The sequence below is a fragment of the Sturnus vulgaris genome, unplaced genomic scaffold, assembly GCF_052056855.1.
Source record: "Sturnus vulgaris isolate bStuVul1 unplaced genomic scaffold, bStuVul1.hap1 Scaffold_192, whole genome shotgun sequence".
In the NCBI taxonomy this organism is placed as follows: domain Eukaryota; kingdom Metazoa; phylum Chordata; class Aves; order Passeriformes; family Sturnidae; genus Sturnus; species Sturnus vulgaris.
Window position 1 is genome coordinate 1232677 of NW_028276155.1, and position 10962 is coordinate 1243638.

Below are 10962 nucleotides of genomic sequence, written 5' to 3' on the forward strand. Positions count from 1 at the left end.
GCAGCATCATCCCAAGATCATCAGGGAGCTGAGGTTGGAATGGACCTCAGGGAGTCTGCAGCCAAACCTGTCAGGAACTGGGTCAGACCAAGGGGTTCAAGGCTTGATTTGGTGTGGATTGGAAAATCCCAAAGGCCAGGGATGGGGCAGCATCTCAGAACCTCTCTGAGCCCATGGGAACAAAGGTTTTCCCCATGTCCTGTCTGACCTCCCCTCATTCCCCTTCCACCCATTGACTTTTGTCCCCTCCAGCCCCCCCAGTGCAGAGCCTGGCTCTGTGTTCTCCATCAGCTCCTGGCTGGCACTGCCAGGCTGGCATGAGGAGCCCCTCAGCCTTCCCTGCTCCGGGCTGGACAAGCCCAGCTCCTTCAGCCTCTCCTCACAGCCAAAGGGCTCCAGCCCCACCTTGGAGGCCCTTCCCTCACCCTGCTCCAGCTGCCAGACATCTTTCCTGCCCTGGGCAACCCAAACCAGGTCCCAGTGACCTGGATAATCCACGGCCTTGATGTCCTGGTCACACAGCCCTGGCCCCTTGTCCCCGTGTCAGGCTCTGGGGTTGATTTGTGGAACATCCTTGGGGGAGGCTGTGGCTCCAGGTGGACCAGGGGGATCCTGGGGGACAGGGGACCCTGCTGGGCATGAACAGCATTGGACTTGTCTGGGGAAACTGTGAGGGGGGCTGGGGCAGAGTGACCAACCCAGTGACCCCACACAGCCCTGCTGGGATGTCACACAGCCCCTCCTGTGATGTCACAGCCTGCCCTGTGATGTCAGACCTCTGTCCTGTGATGTCACAGTCAGCTCTGTGATGTCACAGGGACAGCCTGTGATGCTCAATGACCTCACATAACCCACTCTGTGATGTCATAACCCACTCTGTGACGTCATAGCCCACTCTGTGATGTCACAGCCCACTCTGTGACCTCATGTTACCAGATGATAAACTGCCTACCCCAGCTGAGCTAACACAATTCTTGTTCTCCAAAACCACTGGGCCCTGGAACCTGCACAATGCCCGTTGTGTGAGAAAGAGAACTGGAAGTTCCCCAGCCTCAGTGTCCTGCCAGCTCAGCCAGGCTGAACTGGAACATTGGGGTCCATGATCACCAGGGACCACCAGAGAGACCCCCAGGACAGAAGAACCCATGGGTAAAGGGGAGGGAAAATATGTTCATGATTTTGGGGAAATGATTATCATATGTGTGCTTAGTCCAGGACAGTCAATGAATAAGTTTGCAAAGTACAGAATATAAACAGAAACTTTCCTGTACTTGGCTTTGGGAGGAGCTGTCCCCTGTGTATGCAGCCAAATAAAGAATGCTGCTTTTTAATGCTATATTGGTGTAAAGGATTTTTTTATTTTACTGAATGTTTGGTAACACTCCCACCACCCAGGAAAGTTCTCTCTCCTGCTGTTCATAAACAGAGAAGGGTTGGTGGGAGATGTGGAGGTCAGAGGCTGTTTGGCGTACAGTGACTATGAAATTATTGAGTTTTTAAATATTCTGTGAAAGAAGGATGTTGGGGGTTGAATGCTTCGCTTTTCTTTCTGTGGAATTTCTCCCATTGTTATGCTAAGTAATTGTGGCTACACCTTAAAACGACAGATAATGTTCTCTCGTAGGGGGGTGGCTGGAGGGGGAGGGGGGGGGAACCGGAAAAGGAAAGGTGGGATAGGGGGGTCTGGAGCAGGGCTCTCTCACTTGGCTCCTGGAGTGGGAAGACAACCTGGGCTCTGCTCTGGCATCTTCCCCTGCCATCCCAGCACTGAGATCCACGCTCCCTGCCTTTGGACATCTCTCTGCTGCTCTCCTAGCTCACCCTACTACCTCCGGACACTCTGCTGAGCACCACGACCGACACCGTGAGGGGGGAGTAACTTTCCCCATCCCCGCTCACCCCTGGGCCGCGGCCGCCATCACCCAGCCCTCTTCAACTGCGCGGGACCTGCCCTGCCCCCACAGCACTGGTAACAGCACAGGGAGACGGCCTGCGGCCAGAAGGGACTGGAGCGGAGCTAGACTGTTTCTGTTGCCAATTTTTATAGCTGTTGTTGTTTTTCTGCTTTGTTAGATACCAGTAAAGAACTGTTATTCTTATCCCCATATCTCCTGCCTGAAGGTGTCTGAATTGGACCTAAAATAATTAAAAGGGAGGGGGGTTGCACTCTGCATCGCAGAAAAGGGGCTCTTGCCTTTCCTTAGACCATACCTGTCTTTCAAACCAAGACAGCTTTTGGCGCCCAACGTGGGGCATTGCCTGAGGGCATTGAGAGAGGGGTAGAAAAGGGGATAACAGTTCTTAAATTACCCAAGCTTGTGGTAGGTGACACCATGCTGTCCAGCTTACCCTGGATTGGCCTCCATGTGGTCACTGCTATATCTCTCCCATTTGCAAGCCCTTTTTTAAACATGAGTTTCATAACCAAGGTTACTGTGGCTATTATCCAGTTTATTATGTGGGTTGATCAGTTGAGGAATTCATGGATTTTTAATTTTCTCTGGAAGATGGCCACATGGATTCAGAGCTATCACACTTTAAGTGTGTGTTTCTGGGGCTACTTCAATAATGGTACTTACTGTGAGGAAGTGGCAGCAGGTGAAATTTTTTCTCAACCCATCACAGGGTTTTTGAAGTTCACCCCACCAGTCTTCAAGGGGTTCCAATCCACTTTAAATGCTAATGACATTATATTGTGGCTAGTGTTGCTTATATCCCTGTTAAACCTGTTCTATCTAACATTCAGAGATAAGGGGAGATTGACTTGGATAACAACCCTGATACCTACCCCAGAGACTAGGGAGGTTACCCCAGAGCCTGATCCTGTTCCAGAGACTAGGGAGGTTACCCCAGAGCCTGATCCTATCCCAGAGATTAGGGATATTAACCCAGAGTTTGACCCTGCTCCACAGCCCACCTCGGAAAGGAACCACCCAGAATGGGTGGGGGTGCTAGCAAAGGAGATACGTGAGATGGGCCAGATGCTGAAGGAGTACCTCTCCCCAGCTGGTGAGAAACCCTCCCCCTGCCTTAAAGAGGGAGACTCTGATGGTGCAGCAGTGGGACCCACAGATGTTACATCTGTCCAGGTTCCAGCTGAACTGCAAGGGCACTCAGCAGCAGCAGTTGCCCCTGTGGAAACTAGGAAGTCTAAGATGAAAACAAGGCACCTAGATAATTACCAACTGGCCGGAAGGGGAAGACTTTGGTCTTGCGGATGAAGAGGAACAGGAACAGGTGACCTGGGCCGAAGAAGCCCCACCATATAACCAACTGCCAGCAGATGAAACATGCTATGCTCTTTTCACTGATGGTTCCTGCCGCATCGTGGGGATGAACCGGAAGTGGAAAGCAGCCGTATGGAGCCCCACACGACAGGTTGCACAAGCTACCAAAGGAGAAGGTGGATCGAGTCAACTTGCTGAACTCAAAGCTGTTCAGCTGGCCCTGGACATTGCTGAAAGAAAGAAGTGGCCAAAACTCTACCTTTACACTGATTCATGGATGGTAGCCAATGCTCTGTGGGGATGGCTGGAAAGGTGGAAAAAGGCTAACTGGCAACGTAGGGGAAAACCAATCTGGGCTGCCAATGAATGGAAAGACATTGCCACCCGGGTAGAGAAGCTGCCTGTGAAAGTCCGTCATGTAGATGCCCATGTCCCCAAGAGTCGGGCTAATGAGGAACACAGACACAATGAGCAGGTAGATCAGGCGGCACAGATAGAGGTGTCGCAGATAGATTTAGACTGGCAGCACAAGGGAGAGTTGTTCCTGGCTTGATGGGCCCATGATGCCTCAGGTCATCAGGGCAGAGATGCCACCTATAAGTGGGCACGAGACGGAGGGGTGGATCTAACCATGGACAGTATTTCTCAAGTTATCCATGACTGTGAGACATGCGCTGCCATCAAGCAAGCCAAGCGGGTGAAGCCCCTCTGGTATGGGGGGCGATGGTCCAAATATAAGTATGGAGAGGCCTGGCAGATTGACTACATCACACTGCCTCAAACCCGCCAGGGCAAGCGCTATGTACTGACCATGGTGGAAGCCACCACTGGATGGTTGGAGACCTACCCTGTGCCTCATGCCACTGCTCGGAACACCATCCTGGGCCTGGAAAAACAAGTTCTTTGGAGGCATGGTACCCCTGAGAGAATTGAGTCAGACAATGGGACTCATTTCAAGAACAGCCTTATAAACACCTGGGCTAGAGAACACGGCATTGAGTGGGTGTACCATATCCCCTACCATGCACCAGCTGCAGGGAAAGTTGAACGGTGCAATGGCCTGCTTAAAACCACACTGAAGGCACTGGGTGGGGGAACTTTCAAGAACTGGGAGATTAATTTACCAAAGGCCACCTGGTTAGTGAACACCCGAGGTTCCACTAACCGAGCAGGCTCTGCCCAATCTGAGCCCTTGGGAATATCGAATGGAGATAAGGTTCCAGTGGTACACATGAGAGGTATGCTAGGAAAAACTGTTTGGGTGAATCCTGCCTCCAGCAAAGACAATCCCATCCATGGAGTTGTATTCGCTCAAGGACCAGGTTGCACCTGGTGGGTGATGCAAAAGAATGGAGAGACCAGATGCATACCCCAAGGAGACCTTGTTTTAGGGTGAAATACCTATAGTACTGTGCCTATGTCTCTAACTGCATGTATGTATATATAATGTAACAGTTTAATTTGATATAGCATATTAGTATGGGAGAAATTCAGGGGTGGATAATGTTGGGGGTTGAATGCTTCGCTTTTCTTTCTGTGGAATTTCTCCCATTGTTATGCTAAGTAATTGTGGCTACACCTTAAAACGACAGATAATGTTCTCTCGTAGGGGGGTGGCTGGAGGGAGAGGGGGGGGGAACCGGAAAAGGAAAGGTGGGACGGGGGGGTCTGGAGCTGGGCTCTCTCTCGCTTGGCTCGTGGAGTGGGAAGACAACCTGGGCTCTGCTCTGGCATCTTCCCCTGCCATCCCAGCACTGAGATCCACGCTCCCTGCCTTTGGACATCTCTCTGCTGCTCTCCTAGCTCACCCTACTACCTCCGGACACTCTGCTGAGCACCACGACCGACACCGTGAGGGGGGAGTAACTTTCCCCATCCCCGCTCACCCCTGGGCCGCGGCCGCCATCACCCCAGCCCTCTTCAACTGCGCGGGACCTGCCCTGCCCCCACAGCACCGGTAACAGCACAGGGAGACGGCCTGCGGCCAGAAGGGACTGGAGCGGAGCTAGACTGTTTCTGTTGTCAATTTTTATAGCTGTTGTTGTTTTTCTGCTTTGTTAGATACCAGTAAAGAACTGTTATTCTTATCCCCATATCTCCTGCCTGAAGGTGTCTGAATTGGACCTAAAATAATTAAAAGGGAGGGGGGTTGCACTCTGCATCGCAGAAAAGGGGCTCTTGCCTTTCCTTAGACCATACCTGTCTTTCAAACCAAGACAATCATCACCTGTGATACCCCTGAATCCCAACTTGGTTTAGTGCCAGTACGGATACTATTAAAATGGGGCTGTGAATGTCAAAGGTATAATCATACAATAACAAGTGAAATAAAAGGGGCATGGAAAGATTGTCAGACGACTACCATCAGGAGTCCAGGGCATTCAGTGTGGGTAATGGGGCACGGACAGTGGACTACTCATATGCCTATTAATGGCCCGGTCACACAGATTACTTTAGGAGACCCTACACTTTGCCCTTTTCGGAAACAGTCTAAATTAACGCAGAAAGAGATGCAGTCACGAACAAAGAGAGAAACAAATGAAGTGGCAGAAGAACTAGGATTGGGAGATGAAGATGAATGGCATGAACCCTCATCAGGAGTTAAATTTGGATGGGTATTGGAGTCCTTGTTTGCACCAATTTCTACATATAGAAACCGGGAGATGCTGTACAAATTAGTAGGACAAACTGAGAGGCTAGCCGCAGTTACAAAGAAAGGATTTAGGGATCTAAACTTACAGTTGCAGGCAACGACAAGAATGACAATTCAAAATAGAATGGCATTAGATTTGCTTTTATTAAAAGAACATGGAGTCTGTGGGTACCTCCAAGGAAAGGTTGACCATTGCTGCATACATATCCCAAATGTCACAGAAGAAGTAGAAAAAGACATAAGTCAATTAGAACAAATTGAAACAAAAGTGCATGAAGTCCAGGAGGAAGCTGAACATAACTGGGTAGGAGCACTGTTTAGCTCCCTAGGAATCCAAGTCTCTGGTTGGATATCATCAATTGTACAATATGTAATAATGATTGTATTGATTATTGTAGTATGCATGATTATGTATAGATGTCTTTTAGGAATGATTGCCAGAGAAGGAACTCATACTCGACGTGTTATGAGAGCACTGACCCGGAAAGAAGTAATCCTGCCAACTCGAAAAGAAGACTCACCATCCTACTTAGAAACCATAACTTGAAGAATTGAGCATCCTTGCAGAAAATCTGAAGAATGCTCAAAAGGGGGGAGTTGATACCGAAATAATGAGAAAAAGGACTAATGTAGATATAGTAGTAGTCATGCTAAGGCTTAGAAAACTGCAGTTCTCGGACAGGCCCTGGGAACCAGCCCTGGGAATGAGCTGGGGACTGTGGAAACAATAATTAAAGATAATTAAAGAATTTAGTGGAGCATATAAGAACATCTAGAAACTTTCAGGATAAGGCTAAAGTATAATAATAAATAAAGGGTTCTGGTGATGGGAAAACATGCAAGGGGGAATTAAAGGGGGGTAGCCTATAGTTTTGAATAGACAAGCATGCAAAATTTATAACTTTTAGGAATGATATCTACAAGATTTATGTATCTGTATTGTCTTGAAGAATGTGTACCTCTGCACGTGGACTACTTTGTAAAAAGGTATAAAAAACTTGACGAAAAAGGGAACTGTGGGACCCTGACTTTGGACGCTAGTCCGCAGGTTCCCCGGGCCCTGAATAAAGCACCGCATAAACTGACACTCTGTTAGTTTGTGTTCTGTTTGGGGCATCGGGCAGCACCCCTGGCTGGAGCATCTCCCAATGGGTTGATGGAATTTTATCAATAATGCAGTGGCGCTCAATGGCCCATTAGCAGAGGATATCTCCCACAGAGATAAGGATCACTGCTCAACCTGTTTTTTCCTATACTCTTTGTTCTTTTGTTTCTTCCCGGGATCTCTGACTGGTTACTTCATGTTTGCTGCTGATCTCCTCTCCCTTTTGAAGATGAAAATGGTAAAAGTGTCTTTGACCTGCCTTGCTGGATATTGTCAAGAGGAACAGTCATCTTCTGCAAGTGGAAGTGTCACAGGTGGAGCAGAGTTCTGTGAGTGCTGTATCAAACCAGACCTCGTCAGAGCTGCCAAAACAACTGGTCCATGCTGCCCTTCACTGCTCTGCCTGTTCCCCACTGTTTCATGCCAGAGTAATTGAACTGTTGTTAATCGGGTGTCTATTTCACTCGAGCCAGTTCAGCAGAACCAGCAGAAAGCAGCCTCAGAATGAATGGGGCTCTGCAGAGGAGCCCCAGACTATTCATCAGCCTGCCTGCAGAACTGGGTCCAACTCTGAACCCTTGTGACCACACTCTGAAGAAGACATACTTCTGATATTTCTGATGCACTTATGACTGAGGCACTGCATGTGCTTGTGGAGGTAAGAATCCCAAAGTTCTTTCCTACTTCAGGAGAAATCCTGCAGCAGTGCATACCCAGCATCTGCTATCAGCACATCCTGGCTGTACGTGCAGGAGAAGCAGCAGCAGCATTGTACACGTGGGTTTGTTAAGCTGAACTCCCCAACACTTTGAACAGCGCTCATCACAAACATGTTTAATGGCACACCGATGCCATACATTTCTCCTAAAAGCCTCCCTTGTAACTAAACTTTGCTAGAAAGTTAATGCCGAGGATGAACGAGCAACTTCGGTCTCAGTCCGGAGGTGGAGGGGTTCTAAACACTGACTTTCCGAGAGCAGCATCTCTCCTGAAGCGCTCGGGGCCACCCGAGCCGCCTCCGGGAGAGCGGTGCAGAAGCCGGCCCGGACTCAGCCGCAGCGCCACGCACCGCGCATCGCTGCTCTGCAGGGCGGCCCGCACGTCCTCCAGCAGCTGCCGCAGGCTGCCCTTCTCCTGCTGCAGCTCGGCCATGCGCTCCTCGGCCCGCTCCAGCGCCACCATCTCCTCGCAGCGCTCTCGGGAGCAGGGCCCCGGCGGCCGCCGCTCAGGCTCGGCGGGGGCTGCGCGGGCGGATGTGGCTCTCGATGTGCTCGCCCTCCCGGCCCAGCGGCAGCCGCGGCCCCGCGCAGGTGCTGAAGTGGCCGCAGAGCCGCGCGTGGAGCTGGCGGAAGGTGAGCTCGGCCCAGAGCCCGTCCCACAGCCCCGCGCACTCCTCGGACTCTGCCGCCTCCTCCGGCCCCAGCGCCCGGCACAGCGTGCGGGACTCCTCGCCGGGGATGCGGCCCGGCCCGGTGCAGTCCCGCTGCTGGAAGATCTCCTGCAGGGACTGCTCCGGGCCACTGGCCAGCACGACCATCTCGTTCTCCACGCCGCGCTCCAGCCCGTAGCGGTGGGCGAGGGCGCTGAGCAGCCACTGCGTGCGCCGGGCCGGCCGCCCGGAGGGGTCCCAGCCCTCAGGCGGCTCCATCGCGCCCGCCCGGCCCGCGGCGCTGCCCGAGCATCCTGAGCGCCGCCCGCCCGAGCGCTCGGCCCCGGCCCCGGCACGGAGCGCCCGGCTCGCCCCGCACGGAGCCGCGTCCGCCTTTGTCCGGCGGGAGCAGGGACTCGGGCAAAGCGAGCAGGTGCCGCCCTGCTCCCTTTGTCTGCCAAGCCTGAGCCCCAAGTGTGGTTCTTGTTTCTTAGCTAATTTCTCCCTGGTTTCTCTCTAACACAAGCAAGACAATAGCATCGCACAATCCAGTTTGACAAGTAAGGCTTGTGAACGAGTGAGTGCTTCCACTAAATTAAAAACTTGATGTGCTTGAATGTCGACCTTGTGTTCGCTCAGGCTCCTGACCTCTGTAGATGAGGTGACTTCCTGGTGTTGGTGTGTGGATGTTAAGAGGTCTGTGTTAGAGATGAGTAAGTGTTCAACTCGTTCAAGCGAGCTGCTCAAAGCAGTGATTTTGGTCTCTCTTTGGCTGGGCAGTAGGACCGGCTTTGTTGAACGCAGGCAGCAGCACGAGCAGGGCTCCTCCAGCAGCAGGGACACGCCAGGAGCCAGAGGGGACCGTGGCACCAGAGGGGACCGTGGCACCAGCCGTGCCCGAGGTCTGAACAGGCTGCCAAAGTCAGGTGGTGCTGACAGGCTGCGTTAACAGCCCAGGCAAGGTGTGGTGAGGAGCCAGGGCTGGGGGCCACCCAAGGAGTCCTGTCAAGAGTAAATTGTTATAATATTCTCTCTAGGACAAAAAAGGAGCAAACCAGTTCAGCTGATATGTGAGGAAAAAGAATTCAAGTTCGTTTAAAACACTGCTCAATACAGGGTTGGGTTTCTTTTGAGTGAACTGATGCTAATAAATATTTGCTCCCATATGATGGGGTTTCTCTGCAAATAGGCCTTGATGGGAATTTTCTGACCACCTTTAGTTTTGCTCTTTCTTAAATTGAGCACCTGAGTAGCTTTGTTGAGGAATGGAGAACTGTTTGTAGCTCAGTATTTTCTCAAGAGGAGCCTTACATTTTAACACAGGAGGAAGGAAAGGCAAAGGTTTGAAAGGCTTCTCCTGATGAAGTGACACACTTTGAGAGGAGTCTGCGAGGAGAAGTCCCCTCAGGCACTGCCAGGGCTGTTTGCCTCCTCTGCAGGCTCAGTATTCTGGGAGTTCCACAAGTCTCAGCTGCCACTGTATTTTCCTCTGAATATTTCTTGTTGTAGAGTACGCAGGGAGAATATTTTGTGCCAGATTCTCCTCTGGGCTTTGAGGTGAATCTCAGTAATAGTGGTGACTTTCATGTCCAGATGTACTTTTTATTGATAGTAAGGAAAAGGCAAGAGGTACCATGGAAAATTAATTGCTCAAAATGTGAGTGGCCAAGCACACCAAAAATGAAGTCTGAAGTGAAGAATTTTTTTATTTTTTTCCCTCGATAGGTGGGGTAAAACATGCAGCGTTAAAAATGTTCTTTGAAGAGATTCAGCCAGCACCCAGGTGTATGAAAATCAAAACAGCAAAGGATGAGGCAGGGCATGGGAAGAATCTTCAGCCCTTCCTGTTGGAGGCACAACAGTATGAAAAGTGCCTCTGGATGCTTTCTATAGGTAACACGTGTTATTTGTAGAGAGGAGCAGATGTCCCAAGCTGTTGGTGGCCCAAGTCCTGCCATGGCTGGCCCAGTTTCAGTCCTAGCTGGACCAGGGTGGCTGGCTGGGCAGGGGAGGAGGTGGGGGGATCTCGGGGGGCTTCCGCTTCACGGCCGGGCTGGGGGACCATGGGGGAGGCAGGGAGGGCTGGTGCTCTGCTTTCCTGGGCGACTGCTGCTGCTGAGGCCGTGTGTGAGAGCTGTCAAACCGGACGGTCTTTGGGCTCCCTGGGGGCGAGGGAGAGTCACACCTTCTTGGCCGGGATGGTGGAGCTGCAGCAGGGCGAGTGTGGAGAGAGGAGTGGCTGAGGCCCCAGCTCACACAGGGACCCTCCTGCACAGCAGGGCCCAGAGCTGGAAAGGTTCCCCAGCATGGCTGGAGCTGCTGGCACACCTTGGCCCAGCTGGACAGCTGCTCCTCAAGGCCCTGGCGAGCAGGGGATGTGTTTTAGGTCACAGGATGTGACCAAAAGTATGTATTCTATCACCATCTGTGGGACAGGGATCCTTATCTCTGTGGGAGAAATCCTCTGCTAATGGGCCATCTGTTAAAACCAGGTGGGGCAGTGTTCTTTATCTTTTCCACAACCCATCCTTCCTCCAGGAAGATATCTTCTGTTAATGGGCCATTGAGTCCCACTGCATGACTGATAAAATTCCATCATCCCACTGGG